The sequence below is a fragment of the Meleagris gallopavo genome, chromosome 4, assembly GCF_000146605.3.
Source record: "Meleagris gallopavo isolate NT-WF06-2002-E0010 breed Aviagen turkey brand Nicholas breeding stock chromosome 4, Turkey_5.1, whole genome shotgun sequence".
In the NCBI taxonomy this organism is placed as follows: Eukaryota; Metazoa; Chordata; class Aves; order Galliformes; family Phasianidae; genus Meleagris; species Meleagris gallopavo.
The window spans coordinates 19,125,067-19,132,477 of record NC_015014.2 but is presented as its reverse complement, the minus strand read 5'-3'; the positions used below and the strand labels follow the sequence as shown (position 1 = coordinate 19,132,477).

The 7,411-nt window shown below is 40.0% G+C and overlaps 1 long non-coding RNA gene across 1 annotated transcript; it reads right to left on the bottom strand.

Moving 5' to 3' along the window:
• Positions 1-4,786: 4,786 nt before the first annotated feature.
• Positions 4,787-6,037, bottom strand: LOC104910603. Its single transcript, XR_793223.2, has 3 exons — positions 5,969-6,037; positions 5,416-5,550; positions 4,787-4,972 (listed from the first exon to the last, which is right to left on the bottom strand). It is a non-coding gene; the product is annotated as an uncharacterized LOC104910603 (long non-coding RNA).
• Between the last annotated feature and the right edge of the window lie 1,374 nt (positions 6,038-7,411).

Here is a 7,411-nt window from a genome sequence, read left to right as displayed (position 1 = left end):
GGCAATATATCCCATTATTAGGATTCAAACACAACTTGTATTCAACCCTAGAATGGCTTGATCAGCAACAGAAAACACAGGACACTGCCCGAGCGCTCTCTAGAGCATCTGATGGGTTTATGTCCTAACTTATGTGAGTGACTGTATCGTTCTCTGATAGTGATGCAGCTTGAAGTTGTGTTATAGGTCTTGTAGTCCCAAGCCATAGTCCAAAACAAGTCCAGGTTCAGCCAACTCTGAATACAACAAATTTAAGACAGAGGTTGCTTTAGGGCAACAAAATTTAAGACTTTTTCTTTAATTGGGCACCAACACCATTCCTTTGTCTCTTAATCTGCAATTCTGGAACAAATACTATCCAACTTCATCAGTATTGTGATGATGTAACTTTTTTTTTTTTTTTTAACTAGCTAGATCCTTTTCAAAGAAAGAAGGAAAGAGGTTTAAGACCTCATTCTTACCAGATGCTTTGTGAGCTTTTGTCCTTACTGCAATTGAAAAGTTTTAAAGACAGCAATTCTCATCTCACCTTTTTTAAAACAATAATCTACAAAAGCCCACTGCTTTGAAGACATAATTAAGTATGCAGTAACACAACTATATGTAGTTTGCAGCTCCAAAGTGTCTACCACTTGGATTTTGACCTTTTAAAACTCCATTAGGCTATGTAAATACAGTACAAATGAATGTGTACTGTTCACAGTTTGCTAGCACCAGCTGGAGGAGGACCTGCTCCCTTCCCTCCATACAGTACTGCGGGTGATCAGACACTGATGAGGCTTCAACACTGATCTGTACAGAACTGATCCACAGAAGAATGGGGTGTTATGGCCCCTTTCCCTTCCATTTTTAGGCCTCTTTGACTTATTCCTGATTTTGAGGCAGCTATACAACAATGCCAACCCCCCTCCCAAACTGCTAACTTAAGAACTGAAGTAACCCATTTGCTATTAAGACCAGAGTCATTTCCATAACAGAGAGGACAAAGGAACAAAAGAATGCCTCTGTACATCTCTCATGACATTGAGGCATTTCCATGTTTAAATTATTTGCCTTCTGCTCTACTGCAGAAGTTCTTTATTTCGTTTCTTCAAATACACATTTTTCTGTTGCATTAGAAAAAAAGTGAATAGCTTGGCAATCAAAGGGCCAGGCCCAGAAGTGGTTTTAAGAAGCAGCTGAATTATTCCATGCAAATAAATCACCTTGAACATGATCTTTCCCACCTCCATTCACCCATCTAACCTCTATTGAAGGTGTTCTCTGTTCCCAAATATTGTCACATAATTGATGGTAAGAAAGTAAGCCAACACTGCTCCTGCACTACAGGCCTATCCCTCATATGAAACAACAGTCTCAGAGGGATAGATTAATGCACATGGATTTCAAGCCTTGAAAAACAAAAAACTTCCTTTCAAAGTTAGCTATACAGAAACACTATCGAGAAGCTAAGGATCCCAGGGTACATGAATTTCTACACAACCTTTCACATTTCACTACTAAATGCTACAACTAGTTTCTTCCTCCAACTTTCAATAGCATTTTAAGTTTGCAGAATCCTTTCTGGGATAATAAACATACAAGTAATTTCAGCATCACATGAAACAGATGTATTTCCAGACCAATAATTCCGTGTTAAAATTGGATCTCCAGGAAAAAAAAAAAAATCATTAATAAAAACAGCAATACAAAAACTCATTGGAAGTCTTCTCACAAGTATAGTGACCTTACCACATTTGTTTGACAGACATCTCTGAGCATCCTTTTAAGCTGTAGGCAACCTGCTTTGAAGATGCCTGGGGGGACATAAATCGCATTTACGCAGATCCTTGCAGATATGCATTTAGGATGCATGGGGTAGAAAACCAGATAAAAAAGTCCCAACAGGAATCTACTTGCACAGCCAAGAATGAACTCAGCTTTTCTTCAGCTCATACTTGAGAAACTAGGACTGCTAACTGTGAAAGCTGAGCTACTTCCTCTAGAATTCTATCCAACTCAGTTAATGGCACAGGTGAAGCATAAATGTTGTTGCTTAGATGGATACAAGTTGCAGTAGATCAGTTCCAGAGTGCTCAGGAAGAGACCTGGTACTTTACCTTTGTTACCAGACTCCATATAGACAGGAGGGAATTTCATAAGGAAGTAATACACACTCATTTACGCATATGTATTGTGTGATTTTGGCTGATTTCTTTAGCATGCTCAATACAGCATGCAGACTTTCTTTATAGCCAAGCCAAATATCCACCAACAGAGCACACACATGTGCACACACATGCCCTTACTCCCTCTCACAGTTAGAAAATTGTTGGCAGTATGATCCTAGGGGGAATCTCAATTGGAGCAGTATACACATATAAGGGAATTGAAGAAATATAATCCAAATACATGTATAAATCAGTGGCCAAAACAAGGTGACATAAAAAGCCATACATATCAGGAATAGCATAAACTGTCTGCAGCGTGCACAGCTGGTAGCACACGCAAGTGGAAGAAGGTGGAAGCAATTCCAGTTTGGATGTGCTCCTCAGATTTTGAGTCATGATATACACAGCTAGCCAGAAGTACTCAGAGCACAGCTCCTAGGAAGGCTAAAGAAGGGGGAGGTGAGTCACATTAAGCATTTTCTCACGTTATTGAGTCTCACATCTGAATTTGTTTTGGTTCTTACCCCTGAAATGTAGAAGATACGCCACAAAAATGTTGGTGCTCTAGCTATAGAGAGTGCAGAGTTCACATGTGCACCATCTGCATCCAGCTCAGTCACGTGGGGGCATTTATATAAGGCTTGCTTTCCAACACAGCCAAAACATACCCTAGCTGCACTGGAGAGGCAAGAGCTAAGAAATGATCGATGCAGCCCTCTCTTACACCAACACCATTCAATTCTACTGAAGCACTTCCACAGAGTATCACATCCCCTCTGTGGTTTTGCAGAGCTCTTTACAGACTAGAAAAGCCATTGTAGTCACCTTAGGCTCATCTGTAACACATTACCCAGCAAAGCTTAGCCAACTGAACCACTCTGTCCATTTCATACAGCCCTTAGCAAAGATCTCCTAGCTCTTCACCCCCCTCCCCCCAATCCCACTGGGATTCAGACACAGCACACTGCTTCGGTAATGTACAGCAGATAGTACCTAGCTTTCCTGGGCATCCCTTTTCTAGGTTGCCTATTCCTGAAGAGTCCACACCACAAGCTGGCCTTGATTTAGGGTCTATACTTCTCCATCATAAAATTACTTCTCTACCCATAGCAGTTCTCTGCTTCAATTCCCTAACCAGCTTTCTAGACTAGATTCTATCTCGATAAAAACCAGTGGAGCCATGCATGGTGACTTCAGCAAGCTGTGTCAGCTGAAGACTATTTCCTCTGGCTCTGCATTGCTCAGTGGCTTTCCTTTTTTATACTGGCAAGTTACAAAACACTGTTTGCAATTACACATTTCTATCATAATGCACAGATAGGAAATTAGTCTTTTGAGGCTCTCCTTTTGTTCCCCCCCCACTCCCTACTCAGTCCTTGAAAAGGCCATTTGAGCATACAATATTAATCATCTGCTGTGCAATAATCTTGGAAAAATGTAATATATTCTGGCAAATTGCAGGGCCTCCAGAGGAACCTCCTGCCTCTAACTAACAGCTCTCATCCATTATCAGGCAACCACAAATGCAGCTCCCCACTTGCTTGCCCCATCAGCATGCAAACAGCGACTCAATTCAGTGGTGAGAAATGGGAGGAAATGATCTGTATTAATAAACGGTGAGAGATTGAGATTGCCTGATTTCAGAAAATAAGATCAAAACTACTGAACTCCATTGTCTCATTTGATACCTTCACTTCACTGTAAATGCAGCGCTGGGAGTAATTAAGCTTCTGAAGGAAGTTTTACCGTGAAGCCACATCACCCAAAACAATTAAGACAAACATTTTGTGCACATTGTCATCTGCCTTCATTAGTGTTTAAAGGTCAAGGAAACATTTCATTAGGAAAAAAAAAAGAGAAAAAGAAAAGGTAAACTGCAGCACATTCCCTGGGTATGTCTGAGAAAAATGCATGCAAGGAATTAGTGTTCAAGCAAATGAACATGCAGAATGCCATCCATCTGGATTGCAAATGCTATGTAAATTGCTTGCTGTACTCTTGATAGCGTCTGGAAACCTCAGTGAGAAGGTGAAGTCTTCATATGCCAGAGGCTGTAAGGTAACAAAGAGGCTGCTGCCCTGGTCCTATGATGCTCACAACCTGATCACACCAGTGGATGTAAGAGGTAGACCAGAGATTTTGATGGTTGCTTTACATTTGCAAGCAATGAATACAGATATTCTCTGCCAAGAGTGCTGCAGAAATGTTACTAAAATGAAAAGGCTTCTTTAACTGGAAGAAAAAAAAAAAGAAAAAAGAAACTTTGCACAAAAAATATCTGAAATTCTCCCTACTTCTAGCCTGCTCCTTCCTGTTGTTGCATTTCCTGCTGGGAAGAGCAGTAAAAACACTTGTGTGAGATCTGCTTTCACTAGACTTTGTTGTTGGCTGGTTTCAGTGTGGATAAAAGAGCCAGTGGTGGAATCAAGTTTTAGAACAGTTCTTCGGGTGCTCTTATTGGCATGCTTTGAAGACTGTAATTAGACTTCAGCTATAATACCCGCTTAATTATAGCTACAAGCCCCCTTAGAGGAATAGGAAAACACATTCATCTTTCCCCTCCCTAAAGTGTGCCAAGTAATGTGAAATAAACTAATTTATGGAGCTCATACAAAAAGCTGTCAGATGCATTCCGATTTATTTTATTTCATCGAGTTTACTTCTCTGGATTAATCTAGGTATCCATCCCAACTGGTTCAGATGAAACATCCTCACAAGTACACTGTTAACACCTTGGTCTGAATCTCCCAGTTGGAGTACAGAGGCACTGAAAGAGTCATAACATCAAGAGTCATCTCCATTTTAGATATCATCGCATGTATCTGGCAATGAGAGCAAGCAGACATTACTTTGCAGAACATTTTTCCCAGCATCAAAAATCAAAACATTTCATGGTAGTATGTCAATTTCAGATTATTTTTGACAGAAAAATGTTTAAATGAACCATTTCTATTTTCTTATTTTGTTTTGATAGGGCATGAATGTTTCATTTCAATAATGTGAATGTGTTTTTTTTTTTTCTGCTTTCCCAGTTCTGTTCATTTCAGCTTGCATGGTACAATAAAATCTGTATGGTAATATTGAACTTACACACCCCCTTTATTACTTGTATCTAGCATATAATTTTGATAATAAATGACATAATTCAGCTATTATCAAAACGATCATTTTATCTTACTGAATGAGATGTTTCCATACTACATGATCGAACAGATTAGAAGCCATCTAGATTAACAATTTCTGAAAGTTCAGAATTCAGTTTTACCATCTTTTTCCATCTGTGACCTTCCTTTCATTGACAGTCTCCAAAAACCACCAGTTCTTTCTCTTTCCCATTGCTCAGCTCATAGCCACCACCAAGTCTTGAATTTGTGGGCGCCATTTATATTATTAGCAGCCACTGTAATAAATCAACAGGATGTATTACACTCTTACAAGAAATCATATGATCATATTCTTGCCACAAAAAGGCAAGGTTGGATGGGGGTCTAGGAGCCTTATCTAGTGGCTGATAACTCTGCCCATAGCGGGGGGTTGATGACAGGAGTTTGATGATTTTCAAGGTCCCTTCCAATAGAATCATAGAATGGCTTATACGATTCAATACAGTGGGTAGGCAGGTAGGCATCTATTTCAAACCATTAGGGAGCTGGAACAAGCCACTGCTAGCTATAGGCTTTTGTACAATTAATGAAGATACTGATGTTATGGTATAGCAGTGTACAATTAACAAGTATACAGATGTTAAGGTATAACAGAGAGCTTGGCTATGATATTATTACACCAAAGCAGGAAACAGAAACGATAAGTACACTCACCCATAACCTGGGCTTGCACAGGAAATTCCAGTGGAGTGGATCTCCAGAAGAGATCCTTCTCCACTGGCGGTCAGCTCTTAAATGGGTCCACCCTTTCCGGTGAATTGCCTTCACCTGTGCTCCCATGGCTGACTCACTGCTCACCTCAGGTGATCAGTTAGAGGTTCAAGCTGTGATTCAGCAGTCCCCACACAGCTTTGCTCGGGCAGTGTTTCTCCATTTGCTTTCCCTGTAGTGAGTCAACTCCTGGGATCCCTCTGGCAGACAGAACAGACCTTCTCCTCCTTATTGACTAAATATTACCTATGAGATACCAGCTCAGGTTTTAAGTACACAAGCACTGGATGGGGTTGCACAAGGATTCACTGTAGAAGCTCCTATACCCATTGTGTGACCCACAAATCAGAGCTGCCTTTTTCACTGAGGAATTTATTAGACAGATTTGTAACCTGGGAAGTCTTCCAGATTTAGGGTGTTAGTTACTCAAAATTAATAAAACAAAGCCAAATACATTCAGCCGCTCAGTACAAGATGTGAGGGAGTAGAATTTAACACCTCTCTACTAAAATGAAATCAGAAAAATATTTAAGATAGTAGCAAGAAATCAACAGCTACATCAACAGACATAGGAAGAAGGAAGAGACATACACCTCCCAGTGGATTGATTAAATTCTCTTTATTTTGCTAAATTAAAATGAAGGGAAAGCAGTAACACAAATTTGGGAAAAGATGCTTGGTTTTACTCTTTCTTGTCTTTTTTGTTAACTACAGCAAAGAGAAAAGATCACTCCTCTGTAATATCTGGACTCTTTTCTCTATGACTGCATTTTGACTATACATAACATTGTCACACAAAATTACATTTCTAATCAATAAGAACCACTAAAATAATTTTGAAGCACCATTTTAATCTGACTGTAATATGATTTCACCCAGCATTTGCTTCAGCATGCCACTTAGCATGCGATTCAGTACCAAAAATTGCTTCTGTCAAATATAGTTCTGGAATGCTATGTTTATTGTATCATTCTAATCCTGCATAAAATGTGCTCCACTTCCAAGCAAAAGAGTTCCTTTTCTTTAGCTGCTTTGCCTTGCTAACAGTCTGTTCCCACTGAATCATTTGTCTGTTCCTCTTTACACACCATCACGAGTAATGAAATTCCAGCAGATCTTGCTGACAGCCTTTAATTGCCTTGTAAATATGATTGGTGGCATGTTTTAGGACAGCTTTCCTCCACTTAAGCTCAGGGACACCCCCTACATTCCTAGACAACCACACTTTTTATCTTTCTTGCCCTGAAATTCAGAGCTAGGAAGGGAGGCTGTTGCTGCCCACATCTCTCCAGAGATGGGAGCTGCTGGTCCTATGGTTTAGCTCTGAGGCAAACTAATGTCACCATCAGTGAATTTTTGCCGATATAACAGCCAAGAGTTTAGCAA